At 46.5% G+C, this 26,389-nt stretch overlaps 1 protein-coding gene across 2 annotated transcripts in view; it reads right to left on the bottom strand.

Annotated features, from left to right (window-relative positions):
• Positions 1–26,389, bottom strand: part of Ncald (neurocalcin delta) — a 401,997-nt gene that overhangs the window by 230,747 nt on the left and 144,861 nt on the right. The window contains exon 2 of one of the 2 annotated variants that reach the window (XM_016001388.3): positions 26,320–26,376. The exons of the other annotated variant lie outside the window; for it this stretch is intronic. The gene's annotated coding sequence lies outside the window, so the exon portion shown is untranslated. The remainder of the gene's footprint in view (positions 1–26,319; positions 26,377–26,389) is intronic. 2 annotated transcript variants of the gene reach the window in all.

Below are 26,389 nucleotides of genomic sequence, written 5' to 3'. Positions count from 1 at the left end.
CTCACAGAAGGTAAGGCAAGTTGGAGCTCTGATTGGCTCAGCCATTAAAGCTACCTTGGCACTTGGTACTTTGTATGTGAGAAAAGCTCCCAGGGTGAAGCTGAGCACACCACCTGTCTCACTAGATCTGGTGACACACAGAGCCATTTGTTCCTTATTCTCAGTGTAAAACTAAAGATATTCTTAATTAAAAGGATTACTATTCTCTACTTCTATCCAAGCCAAGCTCTGCAGGACCATTCTCGTCTTCCTGGGATCCCTGCATCAGCTGCTGGGTGGACTGCTTGCAGTTTGAGAAGCCTGGGTCTTTCTTATTTTCCTGACTAAATCCTCAACCAAATCCTGCCACACTTAGAAGCAAGGAAACCACAAACCATTTTGACACATCATTCGACCAAAAGAAACTCCAAGAAAGCCCTAAGCTAGAGGGAAGCATTGATTGTGCTTGATTTGAGTACATAACAGAATTCTCTCATGTCTTCCAGTTTGGAACTTCAGCCCTTATAATGACCACCAGGTAGTGGGTGCTTTTTCATTACATTTTGTGATACATCTAGAATTTGCCAAACCCTCACAAAGAATGGATTACATGCTGTTTTTGTTTGGTTGGTTTTTGTTTTACTTAAAGTAAAAAGTAATTTAATGTGATTTTTATATTTTCATCATCCTCTGTAATTTCCGACTTGTTAGGTCTCAAACCCAGGACAAATGGCTAACTGAGGTGTCCGTTAACAACATATCAAAGCTGATGTCAGCCATTACAGATTTGCGTACCCCGCCCCCTGCCCTGAACTCTCCAATCCAAAGGCTAGGCTTCCCTCCCCCCAGCTCTTCCCGCCCCTATATAACTCAGCCATTTTGGCTACACCAGTCTCTTAGCCCAGGCTGCCCCTCTTGGTCAGCGGCTCCTCTCTTGCTCTCCTCCCTCTCTTGTCACATGGCCCAGCTCAGTTTGACCATGTCCACTCTGGTCTCTCCCAGATGTCCCTGCCTCTGCTCTCCCTAATCTACAATAAACTTTCTCCTCCATCATACCCAAGAGCAGGCATGTCCTTCCTTTTTGTTTTTTTTTTTTTTTTTCATTCATCTGGTGCTGAAACCTGGGACTGAACCAGTTTGAGTTGAAACCTAACACAACCTTCTATAAAACAGATAGATTAAGATCTTAGATCTCTTTGAGGTCTGGGAAAAACAAAAGAATGCCTCTCTCTCCCCCTTCCCCTCTTTGGTGTGTGTGTGTGTGTGTGCGTGTGCGTGTGCGTGTGCGTGTGTGTGTGTGTGTAATAAAGATCAGACCATTCAGGGATCTTAGTCACTCGGGTATAATTAATACACTACAGTAAAATAATGAGGAAGGACAAAGAGGAGGAGGAAGAGCTGGGAGGAGGAAACAGCCCCACAAACATTAAGTCACCTCTTGCTGACTTTGCTTTTCTGTCCCCTGTGGTGACTAGGCTGCCACAGACATTTCTAAGGCAAATCCCTCTTAGCTCGGCTTATACTATCCAGATCCCTAAATGCAGGCAGTCACTCACTCTTTGATCCCTTTTACTTCCTGTTCTTATCAAGGAAACAACGGAAGTGAATTCATTCATGTAGACCCCTCATGCTGGTTTTCCCTTTCCTCTCCACCTCTTCTCACCTGCACAGCCCTTGAATTCCATCAGGTATTATTGCACTAAGAGATCGAGGCAGGGTAGTGAGGTGGAGAGACGTGTGAAGATGGACATAAAGCCAGTTGGCAGAAAGACTTGAAGTCCCTCCCAACCAGGGCTACACGTAAGGGACCGAGTATGAGCAAGAAGTGTGTCCTATCCAACACAGGTGATGCGGGCGTGACGGAAACCACTCAGATGGACGGACTCTTGTGGCCCTGGCTCTCAGGCACACTTGGCCCACTTCCCCCTTGGAAGTGCTCTCTTAATGTTTTCAACAACCTCTCTCCAATTCTTTGTTCCAGGACACAAGACCCCGAAGCCCCGGTGTGTGCTCTCCGGCCTCCAATCCACACCTATAACAATATTGTTGCAGTAACTGAAGCTTTCTTTGCAAAATCTTCTCCTCTTGTTCTGCCTGCCCATCCAGGAGAACAGCCTCTGTCAGTCAAAGAGTCTGAACACTTTGTAGAATTCTTTGAGCCCTAACCAAAAGAGCAATGCCCCTAACATGATTTCCTGTCTGTGTAGAAGAAACACATTCTAACACAGAGTAGCTCTGTAGAGTTGTTAGGTCTCAAGGACTCTGAAACGGGGTTGAAAGCAGCTGTTTTGAAGACCTGCTTCTGCCATTGTTGTGTTCGGGCTTTTGTTTGTTAGCTTAGAAGAAACCCATAAGCGTCCTAATTGAACCCACTATGCTGTTAAGAGGTTATCTGTAGAGGTGATGGCATTTGGAAACTATCGTGAAACCTCCTCCTCACTGTGCTCAACTCACCCAGAGGGACTGTCACTAAGGGCACCTGTCAGCGTCCTTAGTACCAGACACCATACTGAGGTTTCTCTTCCCCAGCCCTGGTACACGGTTTTGAGATGTATCAATGGTGGTTATGAAGGTGAGGAAACAAGCTATTATTATTGAGATACTCGAAAGATGAGCCACCCTCCCTTTGGTATCATTGGGATGTTCTACATGAAGCCACACAGAAAATAAACCCAAATCTCAGAGTCCTCAAGATTCAGGCTGCCCGTCTGAAGTAAGACGGGATCTACGTGAGCTAAGACAGGACAGAGAAACGTCAACATGCTCCATTAAAGAACTAACAGACAGAGTCGGGAGTGTTCACAGGACCATCCACCCAGCAGCAGGCAGGGATGAGCAGGGATGCTCTGCATCCATTTCTGTTATTACAACAAGCAGCAACTTAGGGGAAAGGGGAATTATTTTAGCTCAAAATCCCAGGACACAATGCATCCCTGCAGGGCAGCCAGAGCAGAGGAGCTCAGGACAGCTGGTCACATCACAGCCACAGTCCAGGGTGGAGTCAGAAGGGAATGCACAGGGGAGGTTTCAATGACAATGGCCCCGTAGGCCCATATGCTTGAATACTTGGTTCCCAGTTGGTAGAATTGTTTCCAGTTGTTTGGGAAGGACAAGGAGGTGTGACATTGTTGGAGGAGGTGTGTTATTAGAGGTGGGCTTTGGAGTTGCCAAAATCCCACACCATTCTCTGTTAGCTCTCTCTGCCTGGTGCTAGTGGATCAAGATGCGAGCTCCCAGTACTGCTCCAGCACCAGGCCTGCCTGCTTCATGCTCCCCACCAAGATGGTCATGGACTTTAAGGCTCCTAAACTGTGAGCACCAAATAAGCTCTTTCTTCTGTAAGTTGTCTTGGTTATAGTTTCTTACCACAGCAATAGAAAAGTACCTAAGATGTTGTCTTAGGGTTTCTATTGCTGTGAAGAAACACCATGACCACAGCAACTCTTATAAAGGAAAGTGTTAATTGGGGCTGGCTTACAGTTCAGAGGTTTAGTCCATTATCATCATGGTGGGAAGCATGGTGGTGCGCAGGCAGACATGGTGCTGGAGTGGGAGCTGAGAGTTCCACAGCCGGATTGGCAGGCAGCAGGAAGAGAGAGTAACGCTGGGCCTGGCTTGGGCTTCTGAGACCTCAGAGCCCACCCCCAGTGACACACTTCTTCCAACAAGGCCACACCTCCTAATAGTGCCACCTCCTATGAGCCCCATGGGGACATTTTCATTCAAACCACCACCAATGGCCTGTGTACTTAGTGCTCAGCTGGCTTCCTCTACTCTTAATAGTCAGTGGCTCCGTGAAATGGTGCCAACCACATTCAGGGGGGATCTTCTCACCTCAACTAACCCAATTAAGAAGAACATTTCTCACAGGCAGGCCAGCAGGCCCATCTGATCTCAGCAATTTCTCACTGAGACTTTCTTCCCAGGTGGTTCTAAATTGTGGCAACTTGATAATAAACTGAAGCACTAACCATCGCAGAGTAGGAGGTCATAACATAAATGCTGCAGAATGCTGAGCATGACTAGACAGATGACCCAAGGGGAAACGGTGTAGAGAAACTTCATGCTACAAGTATGAGGCCATGGCTTGTTCAAAGTTTCCAAATTTCCCTAATTTTTTGCAAGTACATGTGAATGTGTATGTGGTTATGTACATCTGCATGTTCACATCTGTGTGGGTGCATGTGTGTAGGCATGCCCATGCACATGTGTGCACACACATGTAGAGAGTAGAGGTTGATCTGTAGTGTGTTCCTGGATTGTGCTCCACATTATTTACTGAGTCAGGGTCTGTCACTGAACTCAGGGCTTGCTGACTCAGCTGGTATCTAGTCAGCTTGCCCCCGGGTCACCTGTCCCCAGGTCACCTGTCTCTGTGCTCCAGGTGCTGGGATTACAGTAAAGCCACCTTGGGCTGCTGGGGACCTGACCTCCAGTCTTCGTGTTTCTAGGGCAAATGCCTTGTCTGTGAAGTGGTCCCTGCCCCCAGCTCCTCCTTTTAATCTTTCTGTCTTACGTTCCAGAATCCCAGTCAGCATGCCTCCTTTAGCTGCTCTTAGCCATGAAAGTGTTTCAAGCTTGTCTTATTTTTGACAGCCTTAAGAGTTTTAAGAGACCTGGTCAGGCATGCCACAGGATGCTCCTCTGCTGAGATTTGTCGGACACTTTTGTCGTGGTTAGACTGGAGTTGGAAGGTTTGGTGAGAGGCACTGCAGAAGTAAAATGATGTTTCATCACATCTCACGGAGGGTGCGAACTCTGCACTTGACTTCCCACTGCTGGTGTGGACCCCGATCCCCAGGCATACATTGAGTTTCTCTACTACACTTTGCCAGAGCCCACACCCATCTTTTCAATCCTGTATGTAGCCTTTGGAAGGAAACCATTCTATGCAGGCACCACCTGAGGAGCATGAAATTATGCTTCCCAGCAGAATTTTTGAGAACATGATATATGTGTAACTATATCCCCAACCGGGATGGTTAAGAATTTCCACTCTACACAAACCCTACATGCACGCGCTGTTCAAGGGAAACCAAGGAGAAGGGATTGGTTGCCATTCTGTGTTGGGAAGAGAGAAGAAGAACTACAGATAAGATGCTTGTGGGACCAAGAAGTCTGCAGCAGCCAGAAAGGAGAGAGAGAAAGTGAAGCTGGAGAGCGTGACTATCAGACTGAGTACACTTGGACAGAGCTCGTCCTGTTCACTTACATTCCAAAGAACAAGGTGACCCCAGACGGCCACTAGGAGACACATACCCTCACTTCAACTATGTATTTGATAACTGTTGTATTTGATAACACATACTGCAGCAGGTAAGGAAGGGCTAGGGAAAGGGGGAGGGTCACTTCCACAGTCCCCTTGTCTGAGGACCCTCAGAGAAACACAAGTGCTACCAGCTGCCACTCCGTCTAACCTGGCACTTGTTCGGTTCCCTCATCAATTTCACATCATTCTCGTATCCCACAGTCACAAAAGATCCATGGACTGGGGACAGAAACACCAGTCTCCCTTGGTCTCAGGAGTCTTCGCCCAAAGCCAATGGGTTTTCAAGCAAATATTATTTGATACAATTAATTATTATTTTATATAGAATATAAGTAAAACACATCAGTTTTTTTCTAATCCTATAAACTTCAATATACAAAAAAACAGAAAATAAAAGGAACTTGGTTTGTAAATTTACCTTCAAGGCAGGTTCCTACCCTAATCTCTATACCAGCCAAAATGATGATTGTCCCTCATCTCCTTCTCTTGTGAAATCCAGAACTCCCTGACATGACACAGGAAGTCAGCACATCATTACGGCCTTCTGGCTATTAGAAAAATGCACACACACGAAGCTTTGGGTTCACAAAAGCCAAAATATCTCACTAGGCTTAGGACAGCTCAGTTCATGCCTGCTGAACCATGTGGTTGCCATCTTTAAATATTTAATAGTCTAATGTTTGCATGGGCAATGCAGACAGTCAAGGCAAGCAGATACAGGGACACTTCCTGAATTTCTTTTCTTAAATTTCTTTTTTCTTTGTTATTTATTTATTTATTTTTTGGTTTTTCGAGACAGGGTTTCTCTGTGTAGCTTTGCGCCTTTCCTGGATCTCACTCTGTAGCCCAGGCTGGCCTTGAACTCACAGAGATTTGCCTGCCTCTGCCTCCCGAGTTCTGGGATTAAAAGTGTGTGCCACCACTGCCCGTTTTTTTTTTATTTTTTTATTCTATGTATAAATCTTGCCTGCATGTATATATGTTCAGCACATGTGTGCATTTCTGCAATTTCTTAATGTTCAAAACAGCAATAAAAGATATTAAAACAGCTTGTGCATGCCACAAAAGGGTAAATACTGATCTAGAAATCACATATGCATTAGGGTAGAGAGGACTATAAGCCAACACCTTCATCTACCTCCGAAAGGACAGGAACTGGAAAAATAGCTCTTCTGGCTATAAGATAGTGATATTTTAAAATAAAGCAAAATATACATCTATGTAGGCACTAAAGATGTTAGACTCAAGCCATACTGAATGGATGCAGTCCACAGCTCTGCAGAGCACCTGAAGAAGGAGGGATCTTGGGTTATCTCAGGGGCTTTTCAAATGTGTCAGAAGTCTCAGGATCCTGTCTTCAAATAAATTATCAGAGAAATAAAGGGATGACTCTGCTTGAGCAGGTTGGGCCAGAGATCCCATGCCTCTGAAAGGGCATCAGATTAACACTGTTTGAAAGCCATTTCTCCAATTCAATTTCCTTAGTTTACAGAGGCATTTGAAGATATGCTGAGAAGGAGATGGAATTGGATGTACTGAGGTGCTGAGAGATGTGATATTCAAAGCCTTAAGCTTCTTTCTTCATGCTCCAGAACTTTGTGGGATCTGTTAAAGCATGCTTCCCAAAGAGAACTGTTAAAAATTTCTGAGCACCACTGCAGGCATGCTGGTTTAGAAGTTTAGAATCGGTCATGAATTTCCACTTCTCACCACCCTCCAGTGTTGCCACTGCGGGCCCGGACCCCACCTCCCTCACCTTGGGTATCAGTGCATGAGAAGCAAGACTCCAGATGCAGCCTCAAGCTGTTCAATGCACCAGCTCCGAACAGTCTCAGAAACCCCACCCTCACTTTCATGAGTCACCTCAGTTAAATTCTCCTCAGACAAGCCGCCACCTCTCACTGGACCCTGACTGGCGCACAGCATCTCTCCTTGATTGTTCTCCCAAGAGACCTGTGCATGAGGACTCTCTCCCCCTGATGGCCCACTCTGCCTGTGCTGACTTCAGTCTAGGAGAGCTGCCCACACTCTCCACCTCACACTTGAACAAAAAGATAATTCATCTGAAATCAATTCAGTTTGGGAAACTCAAAAGTTCATACCCAAGTTAGTTGTATCATTTGATAAGTATACTCTGGCTTAGCTGCAAATCAGGGTGTACTGTGAACTCTTCCTAACAGCTAAGTGATGGAATCCACCTCGGTGTCCAACGACAGAAGATGGACAAGGAAAGGATGGAATGCTTTTTCAGACATAAAGACAAAATTAGCGTTGTCTGCCGGAAAACGGATGTGACCAGAGGTCACAAACCAAGCAAACAAGTCTCAGAAGACAGAGCTTTACGATTTCTCTCTTTTCGTAGCTCCTGGATCTTGTGTAATTACATAGTATGCACATGACTATTATATATGTGAGTGAAACTGTCAGGAGGGAAGAGAAGAGTGAAACACCAGAAACGGGGTGGGGATGCTCAGTCTACACCGGTGTGGATTTTAAAATAATGACAATACACAAAAAGGGCGGAGAAGGTGGCTCAGTTGGTGAAGGCCCTGTCGCACAAGCAGGACTTAGGTTTGGATCCGCAGAATCCACATAAAAAGCCTGAAGCGGTTGTTTGTGCCTCTAACCTCAGCCCTGGAGACTGGGAGGGTGGGAAACAGGCAGAGTCCTGAAGGTCATGCCAGCCGGCCCAGCTGACCCAGTGAGCTACAGGTTCAGCGAGAGCTTCTGCTTAAAAGACAAAATAAAGATGGAGAGTGATCAAGGACGCTCTGGCCTCTGCAGCCACATCTACACACATACGCACGTCTATACCAAGTACATACAACACAACACCCCTAAAAGACATGGAGGAAAATATCTTAGTCAAATGACAGATAAAATCACTCTTGCACGTGGAGTTTTTAGACGTGACTTTCAGTTTATTTGTTTGATTGTTTGCAAGCATCACAAGGATTGATACTTTCATTAACAGGGTATCTGTCGTTCAGTAAATACTGGCTGCTGTCCACCAACATAAACTGAGCTCTCACTAAGACCCGGGCAAGTGCAGGTCCAAGGTGAGTCAACCAATCAGCTTTCTCCCCCACCTTCATATACACTGCAGCCTCGGATTCATCAAAACTCTTCTTAGATTACTGCTGTGATAAGTGCTATGCCAAGAAACACTGACACGTGACCCATGTAAGGAAAGGACCAGGAAAGGGAGGACGAAGTGAGAGGCGGAGTCGTGAGGGCCCCTGACTATAACAGCAACAGTTTGTAAGGTAGTACCTTGCTTCGCTAGGATCTTTTCTGAATCTTTTCAAAGGGAAATTTACTCTTCAAATGAAACACACACACACAAGTCTGCCTTTTGTGTTACTGTCTTTTAACCGCACTGAACCAAGCCCCGCCCTTGCAAGTGCCAGAAAGAGGTAAATCAAAGATGAAAGGAAGGAGCAACCGTTAGGGCTGGGCAGGACGGAACATCCCCCAGCCATGGTTAGTGTTAGAGCAGAAAGCACACTGTGGCCACAACAGGAGAGAACAAGTCTCTCTTTTCTATTTTGCCCTCAACGATTTTTATACGATGTTCAGTACTAGTCTGTTTTGAACCCTCTGCTAAAAAGCAAGACAGGATTCTAAGAGAATCGGGAACCCATTTTCTGTCTTTTAGGACATCTTTGTTGGAATTGTTGAGTTTCCCATAGGTTCGCTCTTAGTACTTTGATAGCTGGGAGAATTCATTTTAAAATTAACTCAGTGTTCAAGCAATAAACCTGTTGTGAAAGAGAGAGAGGCAGCTTGGATGCTTGGGACCCACGTGACTGCTCTCAGCCCATTAAAGGTTGGCACACGTGTGAGCCTGGCCACGCTCTGTCCTCCCAGGCTGGACACCTGTCTCCTCCTGGCCACCTGCTGTACCTTCACTGTCTGGGGTCTGCAGTCCCTACACAGCCCAGAGCTGGGCCAGGTCCTGCCCTCCGACAGCAGGGACGCACTCTCCTGGACATGCAGAGGTCAGCAGAGTGTGGCACAATTGATTTTCATCCTGTCTCAGTGTAGGACGACTGAGTATAGTCCAGTACTCCAAAAGGTCTCTGGATATTTAAAGAGAAGGCTGTAAGGGTGTAAGCAAAGCTCAGCACCCAGAACTGCAAGTGAGGAAGCCAGAGAGCCCGGTCCTCACTCCTCCCCTTCCTCCCACCACAGCAGGTCCTATTGGAGACTCATGCGTCCCCTCCAAGGTAGAGCTAGCTCCAAGTTCCACCCCTGCCAGCTGTTATCCCCAGCCTCATTCCAAGTCCCCACAGCTACTGAGTGGGGCTCTGCTCTGAGCCGTCACATAAATGGCATTTCATTGTATCTTCCTGTGGATTCCATAAGGCAAATGCTATTATTCTCCCCATTTTTACAGGTGAGAAACATGAAGCCTTAACACATGGTTTCTCAACCTGTGGGTCACAGCCCCTTCGGCAAACTTCTGTCTCCAAAAATATAAATATGTTCATAACAGTAGCAAAATTATAGTTATGGAGTAGCAAGGAAAATAATCTTATGGTTGGGGGTCACCACAACATGAGGAAGGTTGAGAAACCACTGACTTTAGAGATTAAGTTCCCGACTGAGGTCCCACATATACGTCAAGTCATCCCAGGTCTGTCTCTATACCTCAGGGACCCCTGTCAATGTGCAACCAAACCTTCCTGCTTGGAGCCTGTACTGTGATATGAGGTGGTGACAGCTGCAGACGTTATCACTCATGACCACACTCTGAGGGGTGGCACCTGCATGTCTATTTGTCAACATGTCCCCAGCACTGCGTATGGGTCAAGGCAGGTGGTATATACTCAGCAAATGAAGGCTGAAGAGCGTGGAGGGAGGGGTGGGGGGAAGCAGGAGGGAGGGGTGGGGAGAAAATAAATAGTGTGCTTAGCAAAATAAATAGATACATAAAATGAATAGAAACATATAACTGGTTTTTTGTTTTGGTGGTTTGTTGTTGTTTTGTTTTTGGTTTGGTTGGTCACTATGTAACTCTGGCTGTCCTGGATCTCGCTCTGTAGACCAGGCTGACTTCAAACTCACAGAGATCCACCGGCTTCTGCCTCCTGAGAGTGTTGGCACTAAAGGCATGTGCCACCACCGCCAAGCTAGGAACGTATAATTGTACGACACTAAAACCTTGTCTGGAATGTTCTGTCCCCTGAAGTGACGCAGAGGCAGTTCCATTATTCAGGGAATAAAGGAGCCATGACCAGGAGGGGCAGTCATCTGTCACATCAATCAGAGGCCAGTCAACCAGGCCACACATGAACAGACACATGTGCTAGGAGAGCCGAACCCCAGGGAAAGGTAACACAAGGCAGCTTTTCATTTCAGAAAATTCCAGGAGCACGGATGGACGGAGGACACTGGTGACTGTGAGCAACACCAGGTGGAGTATTTCCAGCATCACTCAGCAGGAAATTTTTCAACTTTTGTTAAAACCTGACAAGGTCCCAAGGCCACCCCTGCTCCAAAGTGTGAGGAGGAACGCACCTCACAGCAAGGAGTTAATGATGAATCCGTTTCATTCTGCCAACTCCGAACTTCTACCCAACACCCAGTGCCGGTGTCAGTGATGGAGAAAGGCAGCGGTCCTTAGCAGGCAACAAACCAGCAAATGAGTGAGGAATGTCAGGAAACAGGACTCGGGAGAGGGCTCGGGGGGAAAGCACCTGCTGTGAAAACATGAGGACCTAAGTCCAATTTCCATCACCCACAGAAAAGTCAGCTGCCACTCTTCACATCTGTAACTCCAGCACTGAGGGGAGCTGACAGAGGTGGACCCCCCAAGCTCACTGGCCAGCCAGTGTAGCCCATCAATAAGATCTCAAATCAGTGAGAGTCCCTGCCTTAAAAAATAAGGTGGAGAGAAATAGAGAGAGAAACCCCCTGTCAACCTCTGGCCTCCACACTCACATACATGCACATGTATACCCACATCCAAATGCATGGGCAAGAACACCCACACCCACATGCATGCATACTTATACCCACATCCTTATGCATGGGCAAGGGCACCCACACCACATACATGCATACTTACAGTCACACTCACATACATGCATACTCACATCCACACCCATATGCATGGGCAAGGGCACCCACACCTACATGCATGCATACTCACAGTCACACTCACATACATGCATACTCACATCCACACCCACATGCATGGGCAAGGGCACCCATACCCACATGCATACATACTCACAGCCACACCCACATGCATGGGCAAGGACACCCACACCCACATTTATGCATACTTATACCCACACCCACATGCATGCATACTCACAGCCACACCCACATGCATGCATACTCATATCCACCAACACACAATTCTTTTTAAAGAAAGAAAAACGTCAAGAAAAGATTAAAATGATAGAGAAGATGAAAGTGTGGGTTTGTACTTTCATGGAGCCGATATCACACTAGCAACCAAACATAAAAGCTACCAGAAAAGGCCATGGGCTCCACAGAAAAACCACGGTATACTCTCGGTTTTCTCCATCAGGCCACAGTATCTTCTTTTGGAGTCTACACATGCTACTTTTGAGGACGTTGGAAGGAGTGTGGCCAGGCTAGACTGCAGCAGCCCAAACAGTGCAAAGCTGAGCAGAAGCAGGAAATAAAAGAGAAGGAAAGTGCACCTGTGCAGTTTGGGGACTCGGTGGCCCAGGGTCGCCTGTCTTCTGGAAGCTGACCTAGTTCCCAGCCAGTCTAACTGCTGCAGAAGACTGTTGTTCCCAGGGTGCTGGAAAGGAGAAACTCGTTTCGTGTGGCTCTTAACCTCACTTAAGGAGCTGGAAAGAGAGACCCAGAGACGATGGCGAAGCTGGACAGAGGCTGGGCGGTCCCACGTGGTGACAGGGCACTAGAGCACTCGGACTTGGCCCGTCTCCAAGCTCATAACCACGGAGCCCCTTCCAGGTCCTCACAAGCTGAACCTAACTGATCGGCTCGCAGGAAAGAGGAAGGAGCAGGCATGCGAGCTGCTGAGTCACCGCCGTGCCTCGGCTTCTGGCACAGGTGGCACTTCACAGAGATCCGGGGCAGAATGCAAATATTCTGGTTCCCGCTGCAGAACTCTGACATGGCTGCCAGTCAAGCCTTTACTCTGTGGGCACCGGAGAGCTGCCCAGGGTTTTCAGTAGGGCTGGGCTCAGATCCATGAGAAACATGGATCTGGCGATACACAGAGAGAAGTGACCGAGATGGGCATCTCTCCAGGTGTGATGAAAAGTGAGGAAATAACCAAAAGGACTGGGCAGCAGACATCTTAGGAAGCAAGACATCATCCACTTGAAATACCTGACCCTGGCACGTGGAAGAGGAACCAGCTTCCCTGCAAGGAAGGGCTGGGGTAGATTTCACTTGCAGAACAAATACAAGAACTTCTGGTGAGTCTCCCTGTGTACAAACAGAGCAGATCACCTTCAAAGGCTGTGAGTGCCGGGTGGTACTCAAGCAGGCTGATGAATGGATGTGGTGGTCTCAGTCCATCTGAAGCCTGTTATCACACGCGTTCACACTGCAGGGCGAAAGCCCTTCTAAGTCAGGCTGGGTCACATTCATCCTTCAAAGCTCAACCCAAGTCTTATCTCCAAGGTACTGTGGGCTTTTACACACACACACACACACACACACACACACACACACACACACACACACACGCACGCATGCACGCACACATGCATGCACCCTTTTCTGAGGGAAGTACATACCACTTGTATCATTTACATGGCTTTGTTTCATCTGAACAATCATTTAATTCTTGTATTTCAATTTCTGAGAGAGAGAGAAGGGGAGGGGGAGAATATGGGTATGGATGCACTGTGTGTGTGTGTGTGTGTGTGTGTGTGTGTGTGTGTGTGTGTGTGTGTGTGTGTGTGTGTGTGTGTGTAGACCAAAGGGGAATCTCAAGCATCATTCCTCAGGCACTGCCCTCCCTTTTCTTTAAGACAGTCTCTCACCAGCCTGGATCTCACTCCACAAGTGAGACTGGTCCCAGGATCCCCCTGTCACCCTCTCGGGTGCTGTGATTCCCATCCTCCCCGCCACACCTGGGTTCTGGAGCCCCGGTCCTCAAGCCTGCTTCATGAGCACATTCCCGACTGCTGTCTTCCAGTCCAGTCAGTCTTCCTAGGTCTACCTCTGGCATCACATAGGTCCCTCAGGGTAAAAACTTCAGGGCTCTCAAACTAGCCTTACAGGCAGGAAAAGTGCAGCTTATTCATTCGTTGCCAGACTCCCTCAGAGTCTGCTCTGAGAAGCTGCAGACTTTGGTGTAAATTTCTGTGCACACAGACACGAGAACCCCGTGGGCTCTTTAAGATGTCTGATCCTGATTATTTCATTTCCTGATTATATGTGCTTGTATTTCAGTTTTATTGAGCTAAATATTTCTTCCAATTAAAATAGAATTCTTCCACAGTATATTTTTAGAGAAGGGGGCAAGATAAAAACTTTTTAATTAAAAACATTTTATTACCCGTCACAAAACAAAAGCAGTGACTAGGCCATAGGACGTCACCCAAAGAGCCAGCTGCTTAAGAGGGGATCCATTGTCTCATGGCTGAGACAAACAAGCGCAATTAACACAGCTCACTTCTCCTCCCACCAAGGGGCGTCTGTCCTTTGTGGATAGTTGAGTTCAAAGCCCGTGACAAGTCAACATGACTTTCAAATGAAAAGATCACAAGGAACTCTTCCGTGCCAGAGGAACGTGATTGGCTCTTCCTAGCGAGCAAGAACCCATTTACCAGGGGCTTCCTCTTCCTAAGCGCTGCCCTTGATGGAGACAGTTTCTCAGTACTGGTGCTAACTTCACTGTTATTTTATTTCCTCTCCTTAAGGACCACACATCATTCCAAACACCCAAGCCAAAGCCATTTGGTCTGCCTTAGGACACTGCCACATACCAGCTCCTTTTGGTACCTCGGGACTGAAGAGAACCCCACAGCGGACATCTCAGACCTTCTTTGTGTGTAGACAGCCAGCGTGTGAGCATTTGGGCTCCTTATAAAAGGCCGTAGCCTTGAAAATTCCTGTGATCTCTTTACATAAATAATTCTAAATGCCATTTCCACGGGGCCCGTGGTCTGTGACCTCACGTGTTAGCACATGTCAGAAACTGTAAAAGGGTCACTAGATACAAGTCCTTCCTCCCACACCCAGAGACAGCCCACATGGACCTACAGAGCGAACAGAGTAGAGACAATTCCATCTTCAGGGAAGAAAGAAACAATAGAATAGAATAGACCATTCTGTACCCACCAGGGGCCAGATTCGACCAGATAAATAACTCGTGAAGCAGACTGAATTCTTGTTATAGCAGGTTTCCCCTTGTGAGCACGTATATCACAAAAGTTAACCCATCTCTACAGACCAGTCCTTCTGCTTCTAGGCGGCAATAAACATCAGCATCTAACTGACGGCCATGTTTCCTCATTCCCACACCCCCACCTCCATCCGGGCCATCTCAAAGATTTCACCAAGGTTTAGGAGAACTAAAAATCTTTCTTTAGGAAAAATTCTGAATATCTTAGCTCTCCCATGCTCCTTATTTTGTTTTTTAAGATTTATTGTTTATTTTAAATTGTGTGTCAGCAGGGTGGGGGTGGGTGGGTAGGGGGTGTGCATGTAAGTACAATGCCCACAGAGGGCAAAAGAGGGCCTCAGTTTCCCTCAAGTTGGAGTTAGAGGCAGTTGTGAATTGCCCAACATGGGTGCTGGGAATGGAACTCTGGTCCTCAGCAAGAGCAGTGCACACTTTTAACTGCTGGGCCACCTCTCCCGCCCCTTCACTGCCATCTTCCTCCAGATTTTCACCACTGTGCCATGGCCTGAACAATGCCATAAATACAAAGTCTCAAGCTCCCTGATGACTTCTGTGCACTCTGAATTTTCACCCTTATCCTATTGGAGGGAAACTTGTATTCAGTTCACCTATCTGATGAGCCTGACCTTGTGTGTGAAGCAACTAACTAGAGCAGTGTTTATCTGCTGTGATGGACAGCTTTCACTGGTCCCTCTAGATGAGCAGTGTTTATCCACTGTGATGGACAGCTTTTGCTGGTCCCTCCAGGTCATTCTCTAATCATCTCCAGTCTTCTCTATACCCAAGAAGGCTGAATGTTATGGAATGTAGTAATAGGCCTCCTTGTCTTCTCTGTGGGTCATGGTTAGTATTTGCCATGAAGGAACTCTACAGTTGATCAGAAAGAAGAGATCATTTGGCTATCTTCCTGGCAGGTGCACATGTCATTCTGCTGAAGGCATGGCCACCGACCCATGTCCTCTCTCCCCTAACATCCTAGTGTGGTTTCAGTCATAGAGGCTATTCTCTGGATGCTTCATATCACAGAAACACCTTCACAAATAAGGCTTAAATCTGAATATTGTTTGAGTGTGTGCTTCTTTCCTGCAGGAGTCTGCAATGTTATTTTGTCTAGAATTCTTCATAAATGCCTCTACCCGACATTTCTAAAAACCATGCACACAGAAGGACCAGTGGAAGAGGAAAGAAATCAACTGGTTATTTATTATTTATAAAAACAGTCAATTCTTTGTTCCTCGGACAGTTCTCTATCTCAAATTCTTTAAGCTGTCTAAAGATTTTAATACCAAAATATCTCTACTTAATGGGAACCATGGCTTACAGGTAGATATCTTCCAGCCAGGTTTAATGACATAAAATAGATTTAATACAGCTCATCATAGCAATTTATGTCATTGGGGTAAAGAGTATTGAGTATAGAATAAGTGACAGAAAGCTTTAAGAATAGAAGTAGAATCCTGCTCTACAGGAGAGGTAATAACTGTGGGGGTTTTAAGTGAAAGCGACTTGGAAGTGAATACAGAAACTATTCAGCTGTTTCTAAATGACTCAGAAACAACTCTCAGAACCCCAGGAGACCAGCAAGTGCTGAGGGACGCTCTCTCCATCCACAGAAAGGGCTCACCAGACTCTAACAATGTCCTTTCTCTTCAGTGCTTTAAATTCGGGACAAGCCAGGAGCCATAGAGCGGGGTTTTAGCAAGGCGGAACCCATTTGAAGAAAGCATGGCACAACACTCCCTTGATTAGGTTTCCTTAAGAGCTAGGCTAAGAGAATGCTAAAACAAACAACAAACAAACAACCAAACCAACCAAACAAACAAAAAACAGTGCTGCCCTTGGACCCAAAGAATGGTATCTCATGATTGATCATGACTTCCTGGGATAGCTCTACCCAGGGAGTCTATTCCTGCCATTATGTTTGTGACACAGTTTCCCATGCCAGTGACAGCTCAAGTATCCCATGCACTGGGAGACTGGAAACATCTCCTGGACACCAGCCCTCTGAGTGACCCATGATGACAAAAGTCATCAGTCAGACCCAGGAGCAAGGACCTTAGAGTACTGTGTATTCAAAGGCCCACCCAAAGACTATCTACTGTACTAGGGTGTTAAAAAACTCTCTAAACAAGGTTACCCCTGTGTTCCCCTTAGTCCTTCGCTGTCATTCAACCCCAGTCTCAACTAGGGAGAACATTCTCAGAGCAGACGCCCAGCTCTGCCTTCCCTCATTATTATGAAGTCCTTCAAAACTAATTAAGGACACTAATCAAGCACCAGAGACCAAGTCTAGTGGGGCAGTGTGACATGGCTCCTGCTTCTCTACAAGTGAAGAAAAGGTCATCACGTGGACACTTTGGTTCTTTATTTTAAACATGTTGACAAATTCCATGTCACTTCTTCTGTCTGTGGTAAAATTGAATTCCCCTTCTTTTGAATATAGTTGCCTTTAGTAACTTATGTCAAGAAAAAAATCAAATGTGGTAGGAACTGTGGTGTTAATTTACCAATTTGGATTAAAATAGCTATAGAACATCTCTCTCTCTCTCTCTCTCTCTCTCTCTCTCTCTCTCTCTCTCTCTCTCTCTCTCTCCTAACCCTCACTCTCTCTTCACTTTTGCAAGAACAACCAAGCTGTATGAAAGCCAAGAAGCCGTGGACAGGTCTACACAGAGAGGAATGTTCCTATGACCTTTGACCTAAAGACCTCTAACCCTGACCTTCAAACACTCAGCTGACAGCCAGGACAGACTTGCCGTCGAGGTGGGCATGCCATCTAGGAAGTGGATCCTACAGCTTCCAGATGAGGCTGTGTGGAACAGAGCTGAGCCTTCCCATCGGGACCAGTGTGGATTAGAGATGGTAAGATACATAAGCAATGTTTGTGCAAGCTGGCGACGCAGCAGTAGCTAACCCCAGCACGGTGGTGTTAGATGGCCCTTATCCAGAGAATGTGCAATGAGGTGGATTCTATAGCTTTTGTCCTTTTCAAAGCACAAGGATTCTAAATATAACCCCCCAAAGCAACTGTAACCTTTTACCACTTGAGACCCCGTTGATTTTGAAAGCTAGAAAAATCAAAGAGGAAAAGAGATAAAGATAAGGTCACTGGGAATGGAGAACAGGGTTGATAGACACCCCAAGCCCTACCCCTTCTCTTTAGGACCCCTGGGACATTTTCTTCTTCCCAGGCTGTTTGTTTTTGCTGGCAAGAGTATTTGTACTCAATATTTATCCCTAGAAACACCATGAGGTCAGATTCTGAAAGCACCCATTCACTGGCATTCAAGGGGTGGAGGCGAAAACCCGGCGGCTTCCCTGGCTCTTCCCTCTCAAAACGATTTTGCACAGGCCTGTGGCATGAATCTCTCATCTACCTCTTGTGAGGGAGAGGCCCGCCCTCCCTTTTGCTGGCTGAACTACGTCTGGTTTCTGTTGCTCATCTTTACAGCGCCATGCTTTCGCCTCACCTGTTGCATTGCTTCCAAACTGCCTTGCTCCCTCCTCTGAGTCACGCCACACAAGCCCTTCCCTGCCTGCTCCCTTCACCAGTTAGCTTTCTCACAAATTCCTGTTCAAGCCCAGTTGTGATTTTTAGAAACAAAAAGCAGAAACTAAACCCTGGCCACTGTGACTGGCAGCAGTTCCAATCCCCATTTAAACTCTGTGACTTTGGTAATAGTCCACTCAGCGGATTCACACACACAATTGTTGTAGGTCCTTGAAGGACAGAGCCAGACCCTCCTGCCTTTCACCTTCTCCCACCCCTCCAGACTCACCAACAACCCAGCTCAGTATGGAGACTCGACTTTATGCTAAATGATTGCTGTTGGATTAAATCAGCTAAATAATCGTGGCATATTCTAACAGAGAGTCTTCAGGGAGTATTTTTATTTTAACAACTGCCTGATCTTGAGAACAGACTCTAATTGGACAGTTTTGAGCAGAGTTAGACGCTTGGATTTAGTGTGGGGCAGAGGCGAGAGCCACTCCACACTCTGAGGTCCTGTTAGACATGCCCAGAGACATCATAACAGAACAGATCTTAACGTTGCCCAGCACTGAACATTACCTGTGTTAACTGTGCACAAGGAAAGGCATAGAGAACATTTGGTATAAACCTCCCTTTTATGGACGAAGACAGTAAAGCACAGACCCAGTAACGAGCCCATAGGAGCTGGTTATCAAGAGAAATGGCCTTGACCTCAGGCCTCCTGCCACCTACCCCAACATTCTTCCCCTGCAGAAAATCAGGTGAGTGTGGCTTGCCTCAGTCAGTGCCCCTCACCGAAGAGCAGGATTTAGCAGCATTTTAGACAGAGCCCTGAATGATGTTTCCAACATCAGCTTTTACAGTGAAGAGTAACCTTGCCAGACATTTTCTTCTCAAGCAAAAACAAAACCAAAAAGAAACAAGATGTCTATTTGTTTTTCTGATGGAGAAAAAGGTGTCCCTATATCTGACTTGCAAGCAAATTTTGCAAAAGAAAAGGGATTCTTCTCTAAGTGTTGCATCACACGATGTCCACACTGAAAACCATGAACCAGTCAAGCAGCACACACAAGACGGAAGCCAGCAAAGGTTAGAAGCAGAGAACCCAAGCAGGATGCACACAGTTACTCAAGAAAGTGCTTCTTAAAAAGCAATTTAAGTCACTGGCCCTTTTCTTGGGCACCTTGTCAGCATCCCATCAAGTCCTTTTCCACTGGACGTACAGCCCAGATTCTAAGACACCCTTCCACTGACCTCGCCAAAGCATCCTTTTCTTCTAAGAAGTAATGAAGGCCGGATCGTGGCACAGATCAAGATCTCACAGGCAAGCTGCACAAGCGGCGTCAAAAAATCCCCTAAACAATGATTTAATTAAAAAGAAACCCTAAGAAATGGGCAATCCCTATGATTTTCAAGTTCTATTTTGACAAAAAGAAGTATAAAATGGCTATATATGTATAGTGTGTATGTAACATAGGGTGTATACCTGTGTAGATGGGGGAATGTTTAAAGGGTGAGGGTTCCATATGTGTAGTCTCTATACCTATTCAGCCAACCACAAACCGAAAACACTCCTCCCCAAACTGCATCTCTGTTGAACATGCAGAGACTTTCTCCCTTTCCATTGCCCCTCAAACAGCCTAACAATAATTCACATTGCATTAGGTGTAGAAGTAACCCAGCGAGGATTTATGCATGCAGAAGGATATGCACAGCTGTAGGTAAACACCACACCATCTCGTATCAGAGGCTTGAGCAGTCAAGGATTTTGCTATCTAAAGGAGGTCCTAGAACTAATTCCTCTGGATTCTGAGGGCTGACTGTACATCCAAACTGCAGGGTACAAGAGTTTAAAACCTAGACGTTAGAACCAGACAGTCTCTGTCCCTCACTGTATGACATTAAGACAGTGTCTTAAAACATTTCAGGTCAGTTTCTCCATCTAGAGCAAGGACACAATGGTGTTAAACCATAGAGCTGTGGGGCTTGGGGGATGGAAATGGTGAAGAGTGTGGGGTGGTGCCCAGCCTGTGGAAGACATACCAAAAGTGTCGCTGTTATTAGAGTTAGCTGTGACCGAGACTAATGTGTCTCTGACTATGCAGCATCCCCTCTCCTCCTTTTAAGGGAGGCATACCCTTGTTCATCAACTCAGCTTTGGAGTTTGTATTAGTCACTGTTCTGTGGCTGTGATAAAATACCATGACCAAGGCAATGGACAGAAGGAAGGGTTTATTTGGGGCTCACGGTTCCAGAGCAATAGGAGGCTATAATGGCAAGGAATGTCCATGGCAGCAGACAGAGATGTAGTGGCACTAAGGGCTGAGAACCTATATCTCAAACCACAAACATGAAGCCCAGAGTGACAGACACAGTGCAAGGCTTAGAAACCTCAAAGCCTCTTCTCTAGTGACACACTTCCTCCAGCATGGCCACACCTCCTAAGCCTCCACAACAGGACCAAGTGTTCAAATGTCCGAGACCTATGGGGTGCATTGTATTCAACCCCTCACGGTTTTTTCTCACTGTGTGAAATTTAAGTATGAGCAAATTCTCCCGGAAGATGTCATCCCCAGGGGAGGTTCCAGACAGCAAGAAGAGTCATGTTTTGGAGTGGGCTGGAGTGGGTAGGCTTCTGGGAAGGTGGCTGGTCTAGATCGCACGCATCAACAAGAAAGCTCTGGGGAAATAAGAGAGAGTGTGTTCAGGGGCAGCTTCAGCATGATTTGACAGAGCGGAAGAGACGTGCTTTCGCAGGACTTTCATTATACGTTCTCTGCTAAATACAGCCAACACCGCAGGTGTTTTCCCATTAGTTTGGGTAGTGGGGTGTTTATTGTGTGTGATGCTCTACTGAGACCCTGGTTGGAACCCAGCTTTTATGTGGGCAGCATGGCGAAGTGACAGAGAGAATGTAATTTGGAGGACATGGGTTCAGATTTATAATATGAACAGATGATTGTGCAGTGGTAAATATCACTGAACAGGGCACAGAACCTTCAAAGGGAGCTAATGTTCCAGCCCTTTGAAAAGTTTGTATCCAGAGCCCTGGACATGTCTTTCTTCTTTATTGTAGCATTCATTCATTTAAAGGCAAGCAAGAAACTTGGAGCACACAAGATGCTCATAGAAGCATAGTCCATAACATTAAAAAAAGAAATGGAAACAACCAACCAAATCATAGCCTGTTGATTTAACAGAATGGTCCGACTTTGTTTAACAAAATAATTTTGCAACTTGAAGAGATGTTATGATATAATACTACCCTGTAAAAACTCGGGATACTAATGCTAATTCTGGAGCTCTCCACATTCAGTTTCAAGGACACAGAAAAAAAGTCATTGCTCCTGTCTTAGGCTAGGGCCAACAGGATGGCATGGCAGGCTGGGGCACCTGGCGCCAAGCCTGATGACCTGCATGTGCCCCCCCCCATGGTGGAAGGATTAAAAAGGACTACCGAAAGTTGTCCTCCACACACACACTGTGCCAAACCATGCCAGCTCCACCCGCAATGCACGCAAATAAACAAATAATTAAAACCATGGGCCTATGCTCCACAAGATGAAATACATACGTGGCACTGTAAATCTAGTCAAGAACCCATGGTGAGGGAGCTCGAAGGCCCCAGGAGCGAACCCGTGACTACTGTTCTGCTAACCGGATGGGGTACAAACTGCCCTCAAATTCCTGTCTTCATCAGTCCTGCTCTCGGACCTCATCAGAACAGTTTCCTTGTTCAGTGAATGGTGGTTAGCACAGACTCACAACCGGTCAGAATGAAGAGCCAGAGAAGTGCTCAGCCACGTGGGGTGTCTACAGCGGGCTCCTTCTATCCAAGAGTCAGAAACCACCTCAGAACAGGGGGATGGGAAGACTGTGGGAGCCAGAGGTCGGGAAGGACGAGAGGGGAGCTGTCCTCTGCCCCTGACGTGACCACTGCGGTCATGACCTCTGCAGCTGTGGTTGTCTACACAATGTTGAGTCAGTCAACATCCAGTGTAGAAGGTCTCAGGAACCCTCCCCCAGCCTTACCTGGCAGCCATGGATGGTTGGTGGCTTCTGGGGGAGGAGGAGTCAGCTTTCCTCAAGGGTAGGTCAACCATGCTCCCATGAGTGGACGGCCCACACCCCGCAGTCTATGGGCCCAAATGCGAGTCAATGGGTTATTTTGTTTTTAAACAAGAAAAGGACATGACGTTGGGGGTGGGTAGGATGGTGGGGTTAGATCTACAAGTGGTGACTACATCTATCTCCACTGACTATCTCCAGGGACCCCCTGGAGAAGATCATAGGGGGCGACTATGATCATAGTACCTTGTACAAAATTCTCAAAGAATTAATAAAAATATTAAAGAAATCTTGGACAATAGCCCCGTTGTGGATGTTTCTCTGATTAAGTCGCTTTCTTCTCGTTGTTTTTTAACCCTTTCTCTTCCTCAGACAAAATGACTGTGTCAATCTCACCCTCATGAACCCAGATTTATAACGCGTTCAGTTGCCCACCTGTGGCCCGGATCCTTTTTGTTCTCTGGGTTCTAGTGCAGGAAGAATAAGAAAAGGCGTTTGCACTTATTTCTCTGGTGTCGAAGCTTTCTAAAGTTCCACAGTCCCAGACAATCAGATTGAGAGGGCTAACAGAACCTTTCACAGCACATTCCTTTAAATACCAGCCTGGCACACCTGGACCAGCAAGACGCGGACCGGGCACAATGCTTTCGATTGAGAGCCTTTGTGAGTCCTGAGCCCTGCACAGCTGGTCCTGGCTCTGAATGTAAGGAATGTGCCGGAAAAGGAGAGAAGCAGAGACTCTAACTCATTCACTTGTCGCTCACTCCCTCCACAAGGGAGCACCATCATCTGCTGGACTCTGTCATGGGTACCAATCACAAAGTGCACAGAATAGTTCATTCCTGCCAAGGACTCTGAGAAAGTGCTGGCCAACAAAGAAGGCACAGCTGACCCAGCGAAGGGGGTGGGGTGGGGGGTGCAACTTTCTAGATCAGCTTCAAGTAAAGAGGTGGGAAACAGATGAAGATTTAGGCCCTGTTGAGATTCTCCTTATACATATTTTATATGCGTGCATGCATGTGTGCAGTTTGAATATGTGTATGCATATGTGTGTGTGTGTTTGTGTACGTGTGCATGCATGTGGGTACTGTGGGTGTTGTTTCAGGGTCTCTCACTGAGATCTGCCGCTCACTGATTCTGCTAGGTTGGCTGGCCAGTGAGTTCCAGGAATCCTTTTAACTAGAAGTACAGGTATGCATCACCATGTCTAGCTATTTTTTTTTTAATTTTTAAGCATAATTCTTTATTGATTATTTGGGAATTCCCAGTCCCTTCGTATTTACCCTTCACCCGTGCAGTATGCCCCCAACCCCCCAAATTAATTTAAAAACAAACAAACAAACAAACAAAACTTCATTCCTCCATCTTCCCAACATCTCTTCATTCATCCTAGTGGCATCAGGAGCTGTGGTGTGTCACTCAGTTTACCCTTCTGTCCAATCAGCCCCACCCACAAATGTTCACTGCAATGAGTCATTGGTATGGTTCAAGGTCTCTGACATACCATCTGGCTTTTTAAGCGTATTCTGGGTATTGAACTCAGGTCCTCAAGCTTTTGTGACAAGTACTTTATTAACTGAGCAGTCTGTCCAGATGTCAATGTTCTTGTTTCCAATCCATATTCTCTTAGACTTCATGGCTCTGGGGTAAGCAACATTTCTTAACAGAGACGCCAGCAACCATCTCGTCAGATAATACAAGGATGAACACCGAAGACAGCAGACACACCAGCACCCCATGGCTGCCTACCACAGACAAACGCTAATCTTACCTTTTTGATTATTTCTCGCTTAACAACAGTAGTTCCTTCTGCCACCTAGCTTGGCTTTAATTTAGATCCTTGCAGGGCAGTGGTGGAAAACAGCGTGATTTGGAGCTTAGGCAGAAAGGAAGACATGCTTTGTGATTTTTTGAGAATGGAAAGGACAAGATGAGTCATCTTTGAGGGACATAGAATGGCTAGCATCCTATTTTTATATAAAATATCCATCTCCTCAAATTCTCCTAAGCCCTGCCCTAGCCTAACACAGCAAGTTGGAGAAGCTGAGTGTTGACAGCCCTGTCACAGACAAGCACCATATCACCGTGGGCTCTCCACCTCTCACAGAGACACCCCCAATCTGCTCACAACTATGAGCCCCTTTTGTGTCACATTATATTGAACTTGAAAGGAAAAGCCAGCCTTGACTTATCCAAAGGCAACCCTGGCGATACAAAAACAATGGCCTTGAAACTCTCTGCATAAGGTTTCAGAAAAACAAAAACCAATTCTGCAGGACCTCAGCTGTCTGTGTGTCTGAGTTCCTTTATCAGGCGGGGAGGAGCCCTGGAGCTTTGGGGGGGCTAAATGAGGCACAGATTCCTGATGCCAACAGAGGGAAGTAAGCAAGGCAGGACCTCAAGGAGACACGGCCATGGAGCACAGACAGAAGCACGTGAAGAGAAGGTGGCTGTGAGGAGAGGGTACAGGCAGCAAGCAAACAGGAAAACGGAACACGCCTGCAGGATTTTGCACAGGGGCTCTGTGGCCGAGGCAGGAGCCCTGGGAAGCCCAGAACCATTCCATACACCACCCAACACCATCGAATGCAGAGGAGGTCTCTTGAGAAGGCCAATCTGTTTAAAAAGTCATCAACAACATGTCTCATGGAGACTCGCCATGACATTTGTCAGCAGGGCCAGCACTGCTCTGTTTCCATTCAAGTACTGGACTGGATCCCAATTTCTTGGGATGAGAACTTGCTAAAGTAGCTGGCTTATGAGTCATGTTATACGCAAAGTTCTTATTAAAGCCCCACATGGCAATATGCCCACATAATGAACACCACTAAGAACTGAGCCATAGGAGCAGTGAGTGTGGCCAGGGCCCGTCCTTCACTGGAGCAGGATGGACAGGCAGACATGATGGCTGGTTCTAATCCAGCAACCAAGGGGCTCTTTCTTATGCCCTTCCACCCACTTCCTCCTTTCCCTTCTTGTCCTGACCACATGCAGTTAAGTTCCCTTAAGTGGAAGTGTAATCATTTTTCAAGGTCAAGTGAAATTATGAATTTCCATTATTAAAATTACTGGAAAGTTAGAATTTGGGGCTGCCAAGATGGCTTATTGAATAAAGACACTTATCAGCAAGCCTGATGAATTAAGTTCAATCCTTAGAACTGTAGCACATATGCACACACACACACATACACACACACGAGTGCACCAAATGAATGCAATTTTTAAAGCTAAAATTATATTATTCACAAACACTGAAATGTTAAAGTATCCTAAGAAATACTAAATACATAGACAACTGGTATATGAAGTATCAACAATTGAAAAACAAGACCAACGAGACTGTCCTTGCCTTTTGTGACACACAGTAAAGACGTCAACTGTACTGATCCATGCCATAATAGCACAAATGGCTCACACATCAACCGACCAGCCAGGGAGACTTGAGCATGGACATTAGCGTCTGTGTCTAGGTCATAAGCAGGGGTAAAAATGGATGGGAGGGAGGGTAAATGAGTCAATACACAGAAGACACCCAGAGAAGCTCAGGGGAAGGGTCACTACATGCGTGACCCCAGGGTGGCATACTTACCACTCCCGTCTTGGGAGCTAGGCGGCGCACAGCCTCTACCCAAGCCTACCATACAACAGCCATTTCCTTGTGGTTACTGTCCCATCATTGCTGAGTTCTCTCTGAGTACTAAGTGACGTGTCTGCCAAGTAATTTTCAAAGTCTAATCTTTTCCAGTCTAATCATCAAGACAGCCCTATGAGGTAGCATCTTCTTACCCCCACCATGATAGAATGGAACAACTGAGGCAAGGAGGGAGTTCTGTCAGCACAGTGCCAGCTCACAAGCACTGGAACCTGAGCTCAGTGTCCGTGTGGAAAGCTGCATGGGGTACAATGCTTGTAATCCCAGTGCTGGGAGGTGGACACAGCAGGACCCCGGGCCTTGCTGGTAAATTGGCTAGCCTAACTGGGGACCCCAAATTCCTGTTAGAGGCTGTGCCTCCAAAACACAAGGTGGATGGCTCCTGAGGAACAGCAGCTGAAGCTGCCCTCCGCCCTCCACATGCACACGAGCGAGCGCTCACACACACAGAAGTAGATAAGTTAGGTGTGGAAAGCGTGAGAATTTACCAACGATCGTCCAGGGTGGCTTTACTCTTCGGCTCAGGCTCTTGCTAGACACTCCACCTATGGTTGACAA

Source organism: Peromyscus maniculatus, chromosome 20 (assembly GCF_049852395.1).
Source record: "Peromyscus maniculatus bairdii isolate BWxNUB_F1_BW_parent chromosome 20, HU_Pman_BW_mat_3.1, whole genome shotgun sequence".
NCBI classification, from domain to species: Eukaryota; Metazoa; Chordata; class Mammalia; order Rodentia; family Cricetidae; genus Peromyscus; species Peromyscus maniculatus.
The sequence above is the reverse complement of the archived record's forward strand: the minus strand, read 5'-3'. Positions and strand labels throughout refer to the sequence as shown.